The 18,393-nt window shown below is 38.3% G+C and overlaps 1 protein-coding gene and 1 pseudogene across 1 annotated transcript in view; both read left to right on the top strand.

Annotated features, from left to right (window-relative positions):
• OR9Q1 (olfactory receptor family 9 subfamily Q member 1) overlaps positions 1 to 18,393 on the top strand; it is a 152,861-nt gene that overhangs the window by 107,356 nt on the left and 27,112 nt on the right. The window lies entirely within an intron of this gene.
• LOC104004353 (olfactory receptor 9I1-like) lies at positions 8,410 to 9,355 on the top strand (annotated as a pseudogene).

Raw genomic sequence — 18,393 nt, forward strand, 5'->3', positions numbered from 1 at the left:
TAATAATTTAAAAGAGCAGACAATCTTGACGTCTTTCTCCCTTAGCTTTTGGATAACCTACCATGGTTATCATAGGTAACTAATGTGGGGGAAAGATAACCCAGAGTTACAGACATCCACCAGGGGAGGTCTGTCTGGAAGTGAAATGTTTCTGTGCCTGAACAACAATTAGATAACAGATTGCTGAGAATGTTAAATGCTAATATTGCTCAATACTGTGGAGCATGGTGGGTTCATGATGGCGTTAAGGATGCACTTTCTTCCTGTGCATCCTTAAAACCCAGCAGTTTCAAATATTTGTAGGTTTTCAAAACAGGAAACTGTTGCTTCAGTCTTCTATTCATTTTCCCAGCAACTCAGTTGATCTAAATTGCCTGGGACCAAATATTTTCCTCTGAGGCCAAACGGATTCATGGTTCCTCTCCCTGCCTGGAGATTTTGAGGAGATACTGTTTGTTTTCCCTAATCTTAATCACTAGGAAATTGACTGGAGGTTCTATCGAGAATTACAAATCATTCATAACCAGTCTACGAATTTAGGCGATGTATCACATGGCAAGGTGCAACTGTTCTTGGAGAGAACCAAACTTTCTAGCTCCTCTGAAGATGAGCGACCATTGGGCAACCTTAGTCTTTAAAATATTCCTCTGCCCATTGCAAAATGGACAGAGTTGAAGCTTAGAAGGATCACATTAAAGTGTACTGTGAGTTAGGAGACCCTCTCCCAATCCCCCTTCAGACTATTCACTGTCTCAAAAGGAAAGCCTAGGTCATTATTTTGGGATTTTGGTTTACAAAGACTTCAGGAGCTGGCTGTAGTAGCACAGACCTGGAGACCTCCCTAAGTGTTTTCATTTTCTCCCTTGAGCATCTGCCTTTTTCTGTCATCCATAGATCAGTCTGATTTAGGTTGAACCACAGTTTATGCACTGTCTCTCCAGAACCCATTTGGCAAAGTCCTCTGGCGGCACTGTTATTGGTCTAATGCAGAGAGGGCTGATTATTCCGATTATTCTGACATCTGGCAAATGGGCAATTTTATTTTGTATTTATTTATTCATCAATATCTCTTTCCAAAGGAGATTTAAAGTGGCTTATAAAAATGCATAACATGTAGCAAGATAAAATAAATTAAAAATGAAGAGTAAGATTTGGGCAAAGGGAAAGTACAGGTGGGCAGACAATAACGAGGAGCTGGAAGCAAGGTTTGTTTCACGTGACTTTTATCCTGCAACTTACATCTGTGCCGGAGATGATGGCCCTCCGGGGGTGCAGGCTCCCTGTTATAGTTTGATTCTGATGAGACCCCTGAGCATCTCTTCTACCCTCCCATCCCTGCAGATAAGACATGAAGAATAAAAATGATGCTACAAAGAGGAGAACATGGGCAGTGTTTCCAACTCGGAATTGGGGTCATTTGCCAAAAAATTTATTTAACTTATATTACTTTCCTCCTTGCCCAAGTGTAAGAGGATTATATATGTAAAGCCACTAGAAAAGTCCTGGGCATAGAAAGGTGCTCACTGCAGGGCATTATTAATAACTTTCATCATTTCCATAATAATGAGCCATGAGACAGTGGCTGGGTACATGACCCTGGAGGCTAACAGACCACAGTTCAAATCCCTGCCTAGGAATTTACCTAAACCAAGTTTCTTAATCTCTGCAAGCTCCTGTTTCCCAGTCTATACATAGGGATAGGAAAAATATGTCCTGTGTTGGGGTATTGTGAGAAGTAAATGAGGCAGTTTATATAAACTACCTAGAACAGTATTTATCATACAGTGAATACTCTCTTAATGTCAGTCATTAATATTCATAGATACTCTTTTCCTCTGTCATTAGACTTTTAAGAGCAGAAGAGAGACCATTGTGTTATAGAACAGGATGCATCATTTGAGGTCTGTTAGTGCTGTCTTTTTATATGAGGATGCACATCAAGAGATGGGAGATACTTGCTTTAGTGGCAGCACCCACACTTGAATCCAGGCCTCCAGGTGCTGTTTCCAGCCTTCGTATCACATGCTCTCTCTGGCTCATCACCGTCAACTGCCATCCCCCAATCATGTCACTCTCCCCATAGGAAAATGCTTCCTCCTCCTTTCCCAGAGCAGAGACCTAAAAGTGTCTCTTAGAGCAATTGTAGATGAAATGGGTCTCCTGATTTGTGCCTCCCCAGCTGGGGCTGCCTGAAGCTGGGCAGGAGCGTCGTACTTCCTGGGCCAAAGTGATGGCCATAGTGTAAGCTAATGTTAAGCACAGTGAATTTCAAGCCGTTTATTGACTGTGGTCTTGGGAAAGTAGCTTAACCACTTTGAGTCTTATTTTAGTCAGCAAAAAAGTAGGAATAAATTAAATTTAGGAGCAACTTAAAAACCTAGTGTTTGAAAGATACTTTTTGTAATAATTTTGGATATGAATTGTTTACTCTGTATTAAAAGTACAAAAGTAACATCTGAATGTTACTAGGCACACAGCATGCTGTTTCCATTAATTTAAATTGTATTTTTTCTTCTCATAGCACAGCTGTGCTGTTATTATTCCTTTTACAATCATACATGTATTTTTATTATTTTTAATTGACAAATAAAACTTGTATATATTTATGCAGTACAATGTGATGCTTTCATAAATGTGTAAAATTTGGAATGATTGAACAAGCTAATTAACATATCTATCACCTCACTTGGCATTTTTTGTGGTGAGACATTTAAAATGTACTCTTAACAATTTTGAAATATACATTATTAATAACTATAGTCACCATGCTGTACCATAGATTTCAAGAACTTATTCCTCCTGTCTAAGTGAAAGTTTGTACCCTTTGACCATCATGTCCCCATTTCACCCCCCAACCTCTGTAATGTGTGTTATATTTTCTAAGACACAAGAAGGAACCAAAACAAATTGAATTTACAATAGAGTAAGCTAAAGAAAGAGGGGAGACAGAAAGACAAAGCAGGGGTGGGGCCCTGGGAAGATGGGAGGAGTAAGGAAGAAAGGAAGAGGGTAAAAGGAAAAAGGAGGAAATTAAACAGAAAATGAAAAGAAAATAGCAAATATTAACAAAATCAAATTCTGGCCCATCAGAAAGAATAAGGGGGCAAATCTCTAGCACAAAAAAACGATATTGGATAAAAAGGAGGATAATCTTATATACAGGGTTTTTTCCCTTCCACTTTTATTTTAAGTTTGGGGTGCATGTGCAGCTGTTTTTTTTTTATTATACTTTAAGTTTTAGGGTAGATGTGCACAATGTGCAGGTTTGTTACATATGTATACATGTGCCATGTTGGTGTGCTGCACCCATTAACTCATCATTTAACATTAGGTATATCTCCTAATGCTATCCCTCCCCACTCCCCCCACCCCACAACAGTCCTCGGTGTGTGATGTTCCCCTTCCTGTGTCTATGTGTTCTCATTGTTCAATTCCCATCTATGAGTGAGAACATGTGGTGTTTGGTTTTTTGTCTTTGCGATAGTTTGCTGAGAATGATGGTTTCCAGCTTCATCCATGTCCCTACAAAGGACATGAACTCATCATTTTTTATGGCATAGTATTCCATGGTGTATATGTGCCACATTTTCTTAATCCAGTCTATCACTGTTGGACATTTGGGTTGGTTCCAAGTCTTTGCTATTGTGAATAGTGCTGCAATAAACATATGTGTGCATGTGTCTTTATAGCAGCATGTTTTATAATCCTTTGGGTATATATCCAGTAATGAGATGGCTGGGTCAAATGGTATTTCTAGCTCTAGATCCCTGAGGAATCGCCACACTGACTTCCGCAATGGTTGAACTAGTTTACAGTCCCACCAACAGTGTAAAAGTGTTCCTATTTCTCCACATCCTCTCCAGCACCTGTTGTTTCCTGACTTTTTAATGATTGCCATTCTAACTGGTGTGAGATGGTATCTCATTGCAGTTTTGATTTTTGCATTTCTCTGATGGCCAGTGATGATGAGCATTTTTTCATGTGTCTTTTGGCTGCATAAATGTCTTCTTTTGAGAAGTGTCTGTTCATATCCTTTGCCCACTTTTTGATGGGGTTGTTTGTTTTTTTCTTGTAAATTTGTTTGAGTTCATTGTAGATTCTGGATATTAGCCCTTTTTCAGTTGTGTAGATTGCAAAAATGTTCTCCCATTCTGTAGGTTGCCTGTTCACTCTGATGGTGGTTTCTTTTGCTGTGCAGAAGCTCTTTAGTTTAATTAGATCCCATTTGTCAATTTTGGCTTTTGTTGCCATTGCTTTTGGTGTTTTAGACATGAAGTCCTTGCCCATGCCTATGTCCTGAATGGTATTGCCTAGGTTTTTTTCTAGGGTTTTTATGGTTTTAGGTCTAACATATAAGTCTTTAATTCATCTTGAATTAATTTTTGTATAAGGTGTAAGGAAGGGATCCAGTTTCAGCTTTCTACATATGGCTAGCCAGTTTTCCCAGCACCATTTATTAAATAGGGAATCCTTTCCCCATTGCTTGTTTTTGTCAGGTTTGTCAAAGGTCAGATAGTTGTAGATATGCAGCATTATTTCTGAGGGCTCCGTACTGTTCCATTGGTCTATATCTCTGTTTTGGTAACAGTACCATGCTGTGTTGGTTACTGTAGCCTTGTGGTATGGTTTGAAGTCAGGTAGCGTGATGCCTCCAGCTTTGTTCTTTTGGCTGAGGACTGATTTGGTGATGCGGGCTGTTTTTTGGTTCCATATGAACTTTAAAGTAGTTTTTTCCAATTCAGTGAAGAAAGTCATTGGTAGCCTGATGGGGATGGCATTGAATCTCTAAATGACCTTGGGCAGTATGGCCATTTTCACAATATTGATTCTTCTTACCCATGAGCATGGAATGTTCTTCCATTTGTTTGTATCCTCTTTTATTTCATTGAGTAGTGGTTTGTAGTTCTCCTTGAAGAGGTTCTTCACATCCCTTGTAAGTTGGATTCCTAGGTATTTTATTCTCTTTGAAGCAATTGTGAATGGGAGTTCACTCATGATTTGGCTCTCTGTTTGTCTGTTATTGGTATATAAGAATGCTTGTGATTTTTGCACATTGTTTTCTAGATATACAATCATGTCATCTGCAAACAGGGACAATTTGACTTCCTCTTTTCCTAATTGAATACCCTTTATTTCCTTCTCCTGCCTCATTGCCCTGGCCAGAACTTCCAACACTATGTTAAATAGGAGTGGTGAGAGAGGGCATCCCTGTCTTGTGCCAGTTTTCAAAGGGAATGCTTCCAGTTTTTGCCCATTCAGTATGATATTGGCTGTGGGTTTGTCATAGACAGCTCTTATTATTTTGAGATATGTCCCATCAATACCTAATTTACTGAGAGTTTTTAGCATGAATGATTGTTGAATTTTGTTAAAGGCCTTTTCTGCATCTGTTGAGATAATCATATGTTTTTTGTCATTGGTTCTGTTAATATGCTGGATTACGTTTATTGATTTGCATATATTGAACCAGCCTTGCATCCCAGGGATGAAGCCCACTTGATCGTGGTGGATAAGCTTTTTGATGTGCTGCTGGATTCGGTTTGCCAGTATTTTATTGAGGATTTTTGCATCAGTGTTCGTCAGGGATGTGCAGCTGCTATTGTCAGTGTCTAGATGTTGACGCTGAGACTTGAGGTCAGGTAACTTGTACAAGGTCACACAAATAGAAATGCCTGAGTATGAGTTTGGAACAAACTCTGTCTTCTGGGCCCATTTTCTTAGCCACTATATATATTTGTGGGATTCCAGCCTTACCTTTGTGCTGGGTGATCTTAGGTTGATTATCGAGCCTCTAGTATCTTAAGGGCTTCTCTCTGTTATCAGGAGGCTGACACTTCTGATCAATGTTGCCTGGAACATGTCTCCCAAAGACCTGAAAACCTCCATATGTTTTGTAATCAGAGCAGGGTGGTCCATTGCTGGCAATTTATGTCTTTATTTTCTATTAGTTGTGGCCAAATGATGTATGCAAGTACATATGTACAGTTACCTGATTCCCAGAATTTCTGCTGAAATGTCACCTTTTCAATGAGTCTTTTTGATGGTCTTAATATCCTTATCCTTACTTTGATAATTTTAATTCCTCATACTCTGCAGCATTTTTTTTCACAGCACTTACTAACTTCCATCATGGTAGAAGAATATATTTCTTCTTTTTTGAATATATGTATGCCAGGCTCCACTAGAATGAGCATGAAGGCAGGACCCTTTGTTTTGTTCCAAGCAACTAGAAAAGTGCCTGCTACATAGTAAGTTCTCAGTAGATTCTTATTAAATAAATAGATGAATATAGCCTCTTTTTCCCTTTGGCCAGGATGATTTACAGGAACTCCTTTTAAGAACATGGCGAATCTTTGTTCTGGGAGAAGATCAGGATAAGATTTGGCCTTAAGTATAGAAAAACAACCTAAATATTTACCCTATCAAGAATTCAGTGGGGGGAAAACCACCCCCCAGTTGCTGAACATTATTCAAAAATTAGATCAGCTTTTGCCAAACATTGATCAATGTTTTACTTTATTCTTTTTCTAAAGTCCTATGAGATCTTTTTCAAATTCAGTTTTTGTTTCAAGGATGGAAAGAGGACAAGAAGAATCACCTCTGAAGTCCACATTCACTATGTTCATTATTCTAAATTATCAAGGTTCAAAGGCACAGAGATAGTATTTTCCCAATACCTGGCAAGAACCCCATCTGTATTAGAATTCAAAACTCAGTGTGCTGGCTTTCTCTGTTAATGAGTTTTGCAGGCTAATTGTGGAATAGCTTGATTCATGTATCTCACTGATTGATAATGACGTGGCATTAAAAAAACTAGGACAGATCCTTTGGAATAAGAGGAGAACTTGGAAACCAGGCCATGCTGCTTGGCAGGAACAGAGAGGAAGAGGCGACTTGGCAGGCAACAGGCTATAGAGGTCCTAACAGTGCTTGTTCTTTATGGCTCACTGTCTAGCATACAAATCCATTGTGCATATATGCACATCAGAAACAACCCTAAAGAAAGGTGGAGTTGATGTTGGAACTCCAGGTGGCTGTGGACTTATGATTCTAGAATGTATATGAACCTAAGAGTATGTCACTCATATTATCTCAGAATTTAGTAAAAATAATTCTAAGTGTGTGTCAGACCATGTGCAACATACTATGTAAATTATGTCCTTCACAATCATATTATAACTTTGGCATTGTAATCCTCATTTAACCAAGAAGGAGGCTGAAATTCAGAAAGGTTAATTAACTTGCTCAAGGTCTGAAGGTATTCAAACCTACACCTTATTTCAAAGCCCATGTCTTTTATACTACACCACTAGGGTTTCTTCAACAAAGTGCTTTCTTCCTCCACAGGAGGCTGATTAAGGTTTCTAATTTGGGACCTGTCAGAAGTTTTGGAAGTGCCTAAGGAAATGAGGTCTAACCTAGGCTTTGCCTATTTACCAATTGTGAAATCTCGGTCACTTTACTTCTTTTGCCCTCATATTCTTCTGTCAAAAATAGGATTAACAATATGTGTTTCATGCAGGAACAGAAAACCAAACACTGCATGTCCTTACTTATAAGTGGGAGATGAACAATGAGAACACATGGACACAGGGAGGGAAACAACACATACTGGGGCCTGTTGGGGAAGGGCTGTAGGCGGGGGGGGTGGCATTAGGAAAAAAAGCTAAGGCTTGCTGGGCTTAATACCTAGGTGATGGGTTGATAGGTGCAGCAAACCACCATGACACACATTTACCTATGTAACAAACTGGCACATCCTGCACATGTACCCCAGAACTTAACAAATAAAATAAAATAAAAATAAAAACAATATGTGCTTCGAAGGATTTCTGAAGGATCAAGTAAAATAAAGTTTGTGAAAATGTAAAGTGCTTTACAAATCTAAAAGATTATTATAATTACTGAGCAATGATCAAGTCAAGCCATTACTGCCTTAATTTATCTTTTATTTTATTTTATTTTATTATTATTATACTTTAAGTTTTAGGGTACATGTGCACAATGTACAGGTTTGTTACATATGTATACATTGCCATGTTGGTGTGCTGCACCCATTAACTTGTCATTTAACATTAGGTATATCTCCTAATGCTATCCCTCCCCACTCCCCCCACCCCACAACAGTCCCCGGTGTGTGATGTTCCCCTTCCTGTGTCCATGTGTTCTCATTGTTCAATTCCCACCTATGAGTGAGAACATGCAGTGTTTGGTTTTTTGTCCTTGAGATAGTTTGCTGAGAATGATGGTTTCCAGATTCATCCATGTCCCTACAAAGGACATGAACTTATCATGGATTAAGAAAATGTGGCACATATACTCCATGGAATACTATGCAGCCATAAAAATTTATCTTTAATGAGACTTTATTATTATTATTATTTAATTTCAGTGGATAACGTTGGCTTCATGGCAGAGAATGGCACCACGGTGACAGAATTTGTTCTGAGGGGGTTCCGGTTGCAGGCAGAGATGCAGATAGGTCTCTTCTTTTTGGTTCTGGTCATTTTTCTCATCACCATGGGGGCCAACCTGGGCATGATTGTGCTAATTTAATTCAGACTGACCCTCGGCTCCAGACTCCCATGTACTTCTTCCTCAGTCATCTTTCCTTCCTGGACATTTGCTACTCTTCTGCTATTGTTCCTCAGTTGCTTGAGACTTTGGGACTGATAAGATGATCATCACCTATGAGTGCTGTGCCAGCCAATTCTTCTTTTTCACACTCTGTGCTAGCATTGAGTATTTCCTTTTGGCTGTGATGGCCTATGACTGGTACGTGGCTGTGTGTAACCCCCTCCTCTATGCCATAGCCATGACACCACAGACCCGCCTGGCGCTGGTGGCCGGGGCATATTCTGGTGCCATAGTCAATTCTGTGATCCGCACTGGCTGCACCTTCTCTATCTCCTTCTCTAAGTCCAACCATGTAGACTTCTTTTTCTGTGACCTCCCACCCCTGCTGAAGCTTGCCTATAGTGAAACCAGGCCACGGGAATGGGTAATCTACCTCTCAGCTTTTCTGGTCATCACAACCAGCATTTCAGTGATTCTTACATCATACTTGTTCATCATTCAGTCTATTCTGAAGATTCGTACAGCAGGTGGCAAAGCCAAGACCTTCTCCACCTGTGCTTCTCACATGACTGCAGTGACTCTCTTCTTTGGAACACTCATATTCATATACCTGAAAGGCAACATGGGTGAATCCCTTGAGGAAGACAAGATCATGTCAATATTTTACACTGTGGTCATCCCCATGCTAAATCCAATGATCTACAGCCTGAGAAACAAAGACATGAAAGAGGCTCTGAAGAAAGTTTTCAACAGGATGAGGGTTTCCCAAGCAGAGTAACTCTTGAGCTCCATCAAGCCAGAAGTTTCTGCAAATCCTGCTCTGGGCTTTTGTCTCGTCCTCTTAACATATGAGCCAGATCTCATAATTACAAAGACATATTGAGGCAGAAAAAGTTGGATTTGGTTCCAGTACTTTCTTTATTGGCTCTATGATGTAGAGCCAGAAATGATCCACTTTAGTTTTCTCATCAGTAAAAATTTCTGCTTTGCTATGGGTAAAGGTCAAGAGATCTTAAGCCAGGATCAAGGGAGAGGGAATGCCAAAAGACTTTGTAAATAATAACATGCTACAAAATATAGATTTTTTTTCTTATCTGTCCTGCGTATTGTGGAGCAATTTCTCAGCTATTCGGATTTTTTTCTATTAAGCTCATGTTTGTGCCTAGCGTGATTGCAAAACAGTAACTGATTGTTTATATAGTAAGGGGCAGTCACATTTTTGGTTGTGGATCATAGTGTGGATATCAGCTTTGATGAAAGAAAACTTTTCTTAACATTCAGTCATACCCAATTTAGGATTTGTCATGGAAAATAAAAGCAACTAAACAGAAGAAGAAAAAATAAAGAAGGGAAAGGAGGTGTGTTAGCCTGCTTCCCAAGATGGCATAGAGGTCTCAGACACTGTGGAAAAAAGAAGGATGTAATGATTTGCATTAATTATTGGAAACAATTTGATCTTGATGTAGGGCTGAAGTGAGTCCCATATATAACTTTGTAATATTTCTCGATCACCAAAGGTCAGAAGCTCTATTTTATTTCTGAAGCATTGTTCATGGACCATCTGCCTCAATTAACTCAAGTTATTTCCTATTCTCCAGTAATGAAAACCATTATCTACTTTTATCTCCTCTAGGACATTTACTCTATTGTCAGAAGACAGATAACAATGAATCAGACTGCCACTTTTTAATGACTTCCTCATCTGCTAGAAATATTACCTGGGAAATATCTCCATGGAGACCTCACAATTTTATTAATCAATTCAGCAAATATATGCTATCTACTATGTATCAAATATTAAGTTTAGAATATTTTAAGTATGTATTATATCTACTACGTATCAAATATTAAGTTTAGAGTAATAAATAAGATAGATATGGTTCCTTCAGCATGGAGATTAGAACTTGGGATATAGATATTCAACCATTGCACAGTTAATTAATTAATTATTAATTTTTACAATTTTGCAAAGTGAAACAAAAGAAGCAGCACAGGGTGTTATTATGCTATATAATAGGGTTCCAGCCTAATTTGGTGTGGTCAGAAAAGGCTTCTGAGAGAAATTAACACTTAAGCAGAGGCTTCAGGAATAAGTATGCCATAGTCATGGGTTGTGAAGACTCTTCTAGACAGAAAGAATTGCAAATGCAAAGGTCTGTGAAATGGGATGCCTTGAGGAACTGGGATTGGCTGTAGCATGAGGGAGCAGGGCTTAGTGTGAGATGCAACTGGCGAATTCCATAGAAACTGTCACAGAGCCTTGCAGATTTGCTTGGGGACTTGTGGACTTTATTTCAAAAGTAGAGTGTGAAATGATCAGATACGAATTTTTAAAAGATTCCTTTGGCTGCAGTGTGATGAGTGGAAAGGACGCTGGTGGTGGTGGAGTTGGAGGGAAATAGAACCACTTTGTCTATGAAACAACAGTTGGTGCATCCCAGTGCATGGCATTTGATTTCCATGCAATACTGTATGCTTCATTCTAGGACACATGTTATGTTAGAGAAAGCTAGCAGGTGCATGGCTTTGATGGTGGTTTAGGACTGATTCTTGGCAAAGTGGCAAAATTAGGGAAATATGTTTTTGGTGATGCCCACCTTTTCATTGGTCCACTCTTCCTTCCATAAAGTGTGACCTTTCTCAGGTAGACACAGGTATACACTATCTGTCCTTTCATCAAAATGATCATCAACTACTCCTTCTTAAGGGATCAGCATGTTTTCATTAACCTCCTACCCTATGCCAGACTGTGTTTATGAGCTTAAGAAACCACCCCTTACTGGGCTGCTTCTGTGCTTAAAGGCAGGAAAAGTCTTCAAATGTAAAAACAAAGAAATGAGTAAAATGCTAGACAGTGGGGGTTTGCTATTTTTATAGTGGCAGGAAAAACCTCATACCCCTCCCAGTTTCTACTTTGTGAGTCGCAACCAATTTTGCCTATAAATGAGTGATCTTTGATACATCTGCAGTATTTTATGTTTATACAATTGCCTTATGTATGCACCAAGTGGATAAAAATAAAATGAAGTTTTAGTGTGTTTTAGGCAATTATCTTCTGATTAACGTAAAAAAGCACTGGGGAATGGTGTATGTTGTATTGCTATTTACATATATTAATAAATGAATAAAAACATTCATAAATTATCTAATGTGTGTCAGATTCTGTGCTGAGTTTTCACTTATCTCATTTAAAGATTTCATTCTTAAAATAAAAAAGTCTCATTCTTAAAATAGATTCTACACATATTCTCTTAGAAATAGAATTCAGTCAGGAATTCTGGCATTGTTTTCTTTTTTTCCTTCTCACTTCTGAGTGTATTTCTTTTAAGAACTAGGCTTTGGAATTATACATTTTTAGCTATAATATTTTGGCCTCAATTTACCAACAATGATATTGGAAAGATGAAGAAAGCAGATCCTCAAAGTCTCAACTGACCCATTAAAATCAATTTACCAAGAGGCCAAAGTACTATGTTCTTGATCACTTAGAGCGACACCAAAACTTTAATTATGGATTTGTATTTTTCACATATATTAAGTTGATTGAGTGTAGGTGTAAAGCTAAATTAACTAGATTATCAGCATGAAGGCATGGGTCTAGGGTAGAATGATGGAGTGTAAACCATACAACACGTAATCTAGGGCCTTTGGCAGAAGTGTGTATATATATATATATATTTACTTTTTGTATATGGGAATGCATTTTGTCTGAGGGAGCCACAGTGCTTCAGATAAGAGCAAAAACAACCACACACAATTTTTCTTTTGTCATGAAGATCAATACAAGACGGATAGAAATACTTACCAGATTTCTTTTTTTCCTCCTTGCTCCAATTCTATTTGTCTAAGCTACAGGGAAGAGAAAATGCCATCAAAGCCATGTGCAAATGACCACAAGAACAGAGCTGCCCAAGCCCCAATGCCACCATCCCCATGGATCTCCCATGCCTTTTTGGTGGCTATGGGGCTAAAGGGCAAAAAAGAAACGAAGCATGTTTGGTTTGAAGGTTTTTCCTGGTGATGGAATTCAAAGAAGGTAAGGCAGCTCTAGTTTTTGAATCTCATTTTGCCTGATGCTGAATTCAAACCTCAAACTAAATTTTCTCCTGAATCTTACTTAGATAGAGAATGTGGAGAGGATAAATCACCAGAGAAATTGGGGAAAGCCGATAGAAGTTGAAAAGAAAGTGGGCTGTCGGCTTCCCTGTAGCGGATCTGCGAAGTTGCTTGTGGAGATCAAGATGCTTCATGGACATTATACAATTCGTCCTTTTGGTCCTGTTGGGAAAGAAACTCTCAGCTATTTCCACTCATCTCTTCTTCAAAAATCATGAGGTTTTCTGAAAATAGTTGAAAAGAACATTGTGTCTTTTTCTTTTTCTCAACATCTTTGTCCTTATTTAAAACATAATAGTGAAACACAAAAATAAAAAATGACCGCAAGAGCAGCAAAAAAGTGCTTTTGATCTTGTAATAGAATGAATATCTAAACTCTTTCTAATTCTACCCTTACTAAATATGCTTCTTTGGGTATTAAAACCCCTGAAAAAAGCATTGTAAAAATAGCCTGTTGACATCTGTTGTTTTATATATAGACAGAGCCTAAAATATTTCATTCATTAATTCAATAAATTAGCTCTTTATTGAGGAGCTACTATATGCTGGGAACTCTGTGTGGGTAGGGACTTTGCTCCTCACTGTATTCCTGGTGTGTCACTTAGGACTTGGCACATAGTTGGCACTTAACTAACTTAAAAAATTTCCTCTTGATTGTTTAAAGGCTTCTTTGGCAATAAAATACACATAACATGGAAACTTAAGTGGTTAAAAAAATTTACCATTTTAACCATGTAAGTACACAATTTGGTGGCATTAAATATATTCATATTGTCTTGCAACCATCACCACTATCCTTCTCCAGAACTTTTTCATCATCCCAAACTGAAACTCTGTACCCATTAACTCCTCATTTCTCTCTGCCCCCTGCCACTGGCAATCACCATTCTAGTTCTGTTTCTATGGATTTGCTTCTTCTAAGTACTTCATAAAAGTGGAATCATATAATATTTGTGTTTCTGTGTCTGGCTTCTTTCATTTAACACAATGTTCTCAAGGTTCATGCATTTTGTAGCACATATCAGAACTCCACTGCTTTTTATAAATCAATAATAATCTATTGCATGGATATGCCATATTTTGTTTATCTGTTAATCTGTTGGTGGGCACTTGGGTTGTTTCTATATTTTGGCTATTGTGAATGCTGTTGCTATAAATGTGGGCGAACAAAGATGTGTTCAAGTCCCTGTTTTCTATTCTTTTGCATAGTGTATACTACTTAAAAGTGGAATTGTTGGATCATATGGTAAATCTATGCTTAACTTTTTGAGGAACCACCTACTGTTTTTCACAGCAGCTGCACCGTTTTACATTCCCACTGGCAATATATAAGAGTTCTAAGTTTTTCACATGCTCAACACTTGTTTCCCATTTTTTGGTAATAGCTATTCTAATGGGTATGAAATGGTATTTCACTGTGGTTTTGAATTGCATTACCTAATTACTAGTGATGTTGAACATCTTTTCATGTTCTTACTGGCCATTTATGTATCTTCTTGGAGAAATGTCTATTCAAGTTCTTTGCTCAGATTTAGATTGGGTTGTTTGGGCCTGGTGTGGTAGCTCACTCCTATAATCCCAGTGTTGGGGGAGAACCACTGGTATCAAGCGATCCTCCTACCTTGGCCTCCCTAACCACTGGGCAATATGATGAGACCTTGCCTCTACAAAAAATAAAAATAAATTGGGTTGTTTGTTTATTGTTGAGTTGCATGAGTTCTTTGTATGTAGTCATGCACCACATAAGGATATTTCAATCAACGATGGATCACACATCAATGACGATTCCATGAGGTTATAATGGAGCTGAAAATTTCTATCACCTGTGGATATTGTAAACATCCTAACATCACAGGACAACACATGACTCACATGTTCGTGGTGATGCTGGTGTAAACAAACCTACTGTACTATCAGCCATATAAAACTATAGCACATACAATTATGCAGAGTACATAATACTTGATAATTATAATAAAAGACTATGTTACTAGTTTACGTAGTTAATATACAAATGTGTTGTTATTTTAGAGTGTATTCCTTCTACTCACAGAAAGCAAGTTAACTCTAAAACAGCCCCAGGCAGGTCCTTCAGGAGGTATTCCAGAAGAAGGCATCATCATCATGGGAGATGATAGCTCCGTGTATGTTATTGCCCCTGAAGACCTTCTAGTAAGACAAGATGTGCTTTTGGCATGATACCTAAAAAATCATTGCCACATCCAATGTCATGAAGCTTTTCTTCTGTGTTTTGTTCTAAGAGTTTTGTCATTTTAGCCTTTATGTTTAGGTATTTTATCCATTTTTAGTTCATTTTTGTATGGGTATGCCACATGCAAATTAAGGACCCAACTTTATTCTTTTGCGTGGGTTATCCAGTTTTCCTAGCATCGTTTGTTGAAAAGAGGCACTCAACTAACTTTTACTGAGATCCTTAATACAATGAGAGGAGATGTCGTATAAAAAGTCTCAGGATTAAGAGAAAAGAGCTCTCATACTCATTTTCAGGCCCAGCCTTCTTTCTCATCTATTATTGGTTCCTTTTTACCAGTGGGGCAAATGAAGCCTGGGATGGTTAAATAATTCCAGGTACCCTGCCCCAGGTACCACAGCTAAGTAGCAACTGTGTCTTAATATTGCTTTTGAGAAGGTGGTGTTGCATCATTTGCTTTCATAGTTTACTTGGGGAAGGGGATGTTCCTCAGGGAAGGCAAATCCAAATCTGCAGAAGAGGGAATGACAGTTTGAAAAACTGTCTTCAGTATGACTCTTGTTTCATAATACAAACAACATAAAGTAAAACTCCTCTGTTGAAAGCTTGTGGGGCTGTACAGATGTTAGAGTGCAAGCGTTGGATGAATGTGAACTAAAAATGCTGGGTAAACATAGGTTTAGTGGGTATTAGCTCATTACAACTATGTGTACACAACCAGTCCTTACTGAGAAAAGACATTTCTAGATGATATAGCCAGTGAATTTAGGAATTTATGTCTTAGTTTTCAGCCCCCAAACCATTTTTTTTTTAACCTTGCACACAGAATTACCCCAGGCTTAATAATAACTGCCTTGGTTCTGAAGTTACTCAGTCTCTCCAGTTGCTCTGGGTACTTAAATTTCTTTTCCAGTTACAACAATCTACTGTAGGTAAGGGAATTCGGGTAGAAAGACAGTCCAAGACAGTTCAGATTACATGTTTATAAGGAACCTTGACATAGAGATTATTGAGTTAACCAGACCATTGTTGCATTTCCCAGGAGCTCTGACAGGCCATGGGGAAATCCTCTCAGGCCAGGAGAACAGCAGTCCTGAGTTCCAGAAATTACAGATGGAGTAGTGATTCTACTCAATCTGTAACTGGTATTACAAGAGGATTGGTATGAGGACCCGGGGAGGTGCTGGTGGCAGCTAGTTCTGGAAGCCATTATGTGACTCAGGGATAGGTGGGATGAGAGGATAAAGAATAGAAACTAATGAAATGGCAGAATCAGAACATTTATTTTATTTTAAAGCTTTATTTATAATTCACAGATAATATTTGTATATATTTATGAAATTCAGGACATTTAAAATAAGCTAATCACGGAATTCTCTCCAGAAGGGCTGTTTCAATTTGCAGTGAATGAAAATGCTGGATACCCTATGATCTAACAGCACTTGGGAGCATTTGTTTTAAAATATCATGGCCAATATTTACTTGGAAATTACCTCATTATTTTAATTTGTATTTCTTTGATTATTAAAGAACTTCAGAATCATCTCATTTGTTTGCATCATTTATATTTCTTTTGTAAATTTTTTATGTGCTTTGTTGATTGATTTGTAACAGTAACTTGTACATTAGGAAAATCAGTCCTTTGTCTGTCATTTGTATTGCAAATATTTTCACAGATTTGCCTTTTGAGTTCATTTATGATGCTTTTAGGCTCCAAAAATGTTAAAATTTGATGTAGTTAGATTTATTCATTTTTTTCTTTTATAGCTTCTAGGTTTTCTATTGATATTAGAAAGGCCTTGTCTCCAAGATAATCAAATTATTTACCTTTTTTTTTAGATTTGCTACAATTTCATTTTTTATGTCTCACATCTTGAATCAATCTTGAATTTATTTTGCACGCATGACAGTGCAAGTTTCCATCTCTCTGAGAGATTGCTGGGCAACATGTCTCCCTCTGGAATCCGAGCTCCAGGAGGGCGGGCACTTAGCTTGTGCTGCTTGCCAAAGTGATGCTGGTTCCTGGCACAGAGCCTGCCACCTGGTAGGCACTTAGTAAGCTCTTCTTCAATTAGTACATGATAACATTCTAGAAGATAGAGGGATGAGCTGAATCTAGCAGGAAGAAACCTTTATTTCTGGATTTTATCCTCTAAAAGAAATAGAAATAGAATAAAGCATGCCCAGAAAATGAAAACCAAGGTGGTGAAGGAAACAGAAACCAAATTAGAGGAGGCACTGGGGATGCTTACTTTGGAAAAAATTCAGTGAATAAATCTCTTCTTTTGTTTAATGTTAAGGAGATGGATGCCTTGGCTTTTAGAGTTTAAGAAAGAGCTCTGGAAGAAACTGTTCAAAGAGGGGATGGGTTGTCTTTGGAGTTGGTGAGTTCCCTTTCCCTGGGAGTGCTCAATTGTAGATATATGGTTTCTTGGGGACTGTTGTGGAAGATTCAAACATCAGGAGCCAAGCAAATGAGTGATATGGACTCAGGATAATTCAATAGGGAAGGGTGGGTCATGCTTTATAGGAGCAATGACCTCTCAGCTCTAACCAAGAGATGCCATGTGTTGCAAGAAATCTTTTTTTTCTTTCCAAGATAAATTTGAAAGTGAATTTAAAAAATGGAAAGTTTATTGATTTTTAAAACTTGGGTTTTAAACTCCTGATATGATGTCTGGATTTCTCTTTCAGCCCAGCAGTTTGCAATCTCTATCACAGATAAAAGTGGAATTGTATGTAGAAAGTAGCACAGTTTCTGGACTATATGACCTTTCAAACTTCTCTAACCTTGGCTCTCTGATTTCCTCAGCTGTATAAACGTAACAGAATATTAATAGTGTCACTATATCACTAGACTATGATTCAGCATATGAGAAGAGCAGATTGGATGGAGGAAGAATTAGGATTTGAGGGAAGGAAGGCTGTCTCTGGAATTACTCTGCTCTGTACAACCTATCATCATTTTGTGCCAATAAATATTAATTGTTGGTAATAATAGAGTGTGAGGGTCACATAAGCAAGTCTTAAGAGGAGAGAAAAGGCCAGAAAGCTGTATTTAAAGAAGTGACAATGGAGAGAGACAGAGAGGGAGAGAGCGAGAGAAGAAGAAGAAGAAGGGGAGGAGGAAGGAGGAGGGGGAAGGAGGAGGAGGAGGAAGTTGAGAAGGAGGAAGAGGAGAAGGAGGAGGAGAAGGAGGAGGGGAAGGAGGAGGAGAAGGGGGAGGAGAAGGAGGAAGGAAAGCAACTTTGAACTGAAACTCCCTTGTGCATAAAAGAAATTAAGAGTTTGAGAACTCTACTCTAAGCCCAGTGGCCTGGAGACACAAGGTCTTCTGCAGGCTGCCTTATCCACTAATAAGATTAAGTGTTTTGGCTTAGCAATAAAAATCAACGCCATGGATTTTTTTTTTTTTTTTTTTGTCCTGTGATGAAGCTGAGAGAGTTGAAAAGGAATGGGAATTGTTACTGTTTCCCAATCCAACATTA

Source organism: Pan troglodytes, chromosome 9, assembly GCF_028858775.2.
Source record: "Pan troglodytes isolate AG18354 chromosome 9, NHGRI_mPanTro3-v2.0_pri, whole genome shotgun sequence".
Taxonomy (NCBI): Eukaryota; Metazoa; Chordata; class Mammalia; order Primates; family Hominidae; genus Pan; species Pan troglodytes.